This window comes from Arachis ipaensis, chromosome B6 (assembly GCF_059453495.1).
Source record: "Arachis ipaensis isolate K30076 ecotype BB chromosome B6, ASM5945349v1, whole genome shotgun sequence".
NCBI classification, from domain to species: Eukaryota; Viridiplantae; Streptophyta; class Magnoliopsida; order Fabales; family Fabaceae; genus Arachis; species Arachis ipaensis.
The window spans coordinates 55,943,692-55,945,742 of record NC_142441.1 but is presented as its reverse complement, the minus strand read 5'-3'; positions in this window follow the sequence as shown (position 1 = coordinate 55,945,742).

The following is a 2,051-nucleotide window of genomic DNA, read 5'->3' as shown; positions in this document are numbered from 1 at the left end:
GCCAACTTCTATTCACAAGTCCTAATCCTCTCCCTTGGGAAGGATTAGCGATAGTGGCCAGAGAGCCAATCACAAATTAACTCTTGAGTCTTCCAACTCAAGGGTCTCCAAATATTAATCAACTCCAAAGCTAAGTTGGAGAGAAATCTAAATTAAATTGAAAGCATCAATAAATTGAAGAAAGCAATTATAAATATGAAATACCTCAAATTGTATTAAATAAAGAAATTAAATCTAACATGGAGTTCATAAACCAAATTGGGAAATAAATAAGCTAGAATGCTAGAATAAATAAAAGTAGAAGAGAAACTAAATCAAAAGAACATTGAACCTGAACCAAATGGGAAATTGAAAGAAGAAATCCTAAATCCTAAAACCTAGAGAGAGGAGAGAGCCTCTCTCTCTAGAAACTACATCTAAAACCTAAAATTGTGAATTATGAGAAGTGTCCCTGATTCCTCCACTCTGCAGCCTCTAATTTGTATTTTTTGGGCCAAAAACTGGGTCAAAAACAGCCCAGAAATCGCTGGGGGTGATTTATGCATTTGTAGTACGTCACGCATGTTGCGCGTACGCGCCAGGTGCGCGTGCGCGCCGATGGACTTTTTGCCAATGTGCGTGTGTGCGTCAACTGCGCGTGCGCATCGCTTAGCTGAATGGCCACTATGGCAAATTATATATTATTTTGAAGCCCCAGATGTTAGCTTTCCAACGCAAGTAGAACCGCTTCATTTGGACCTCTATAGCTCAAGTTATGATCGATTGAGTGCAAAGAGGTCAGGGTTGACAGCTTTGCAGTTCCTTCAGTTTCTTGTATTCCTTCCACTTTTGCATGCTTCCTTTCCATCCTCTAAGCCATTCCTGCCCTGTAATCTCTGAAAAAATACTTAACACACATATCACGACATCGAATGGTAATAAGAGAGGATTAAACATAGCAAATTTAAGGCCAAAGAAGCATGCTTTCAATCATAGCACAAAATCAAGAAAGAAAGTGTAAAACATGTGAATTCTATGAATAGGTGTGAGAATAGTGGGTAAAATCCACTCAATTAAGCACAAGATTGATGACAAGTCATCTTATGCTAGCTTTTCAAGAATTTTTCACTTGTTTCATTAGGTTTTATGCACTTTCTTGCATAATAAGTTAGTGATTTGGAGTGGATTTGCATGGTTATGTAAATTCGATCAATCATCATTTATTTGACACAAAATCATAGGATTCATGCTAGAATTAGTTGATTTTATGAGTAATTTAGAGATCTTGTGAATTTGGTAATGCTTTGATTGGTTGTTTTGATTAATTGTAGGTGAAGAAATGATGAAAAAAAGGAAAGCGGAACCTTAGAGCACGCTTTGGACCTTAAGCCACGCTTTGAAAAGCGTGACCCAGGATATTAAAGCATGGCACTCACCAAAGGGGCATGGGCCAGCGCTCAATTACCAAATGGAGCACCCAAATGCTGCACCAAGAAAGCAAGGATGTGGCGCTCTCTTTTTGAACGCCAGCGTTCACTCTTTGAATGCTAGTTGGAGAGGCCAAGCAAAGGCCAATGGCGTTGCGTTGAGTTTTGTAATTGAGCACTACAAGGAGGCACTCAAACAAGGAGCGCTACGTTAACTTTGTTAACGTTTTCGTGGCCCAACCAAAAGGAAATCAAGGTGCGACACACACCAAAGGGAGCAGCAAGGTTCGAAATGGGGACCAAGAGAAGCGCTACAAGGCTTGGCACAAGGAGATTGGCCAAAACGGCTTCACCAGGGATCGAAGAAGAGCACGCACACATGCATCAAAAGGGCGCTAAGTTAACTCAGTTTACTGAGCGCTATTAGTGCAAGGGAATTGGCACAAATGAAGCCAGCGGGGCTTGAAAGTGGGAGCCTCACTCCAAAGCAAGGGGCGCTACGTTAGATTTCCTAACTGAGCGCTATGCCAAGAAGGTTAGCATGAGCCTGGGACAAAGCCATTGAGCGCTGCGTTACCTTACTTTACCGAGCGCTCCCCTGGTGGTGTCCCATGGTCCATTTTTCAATCAAAAACCAATTTGGAG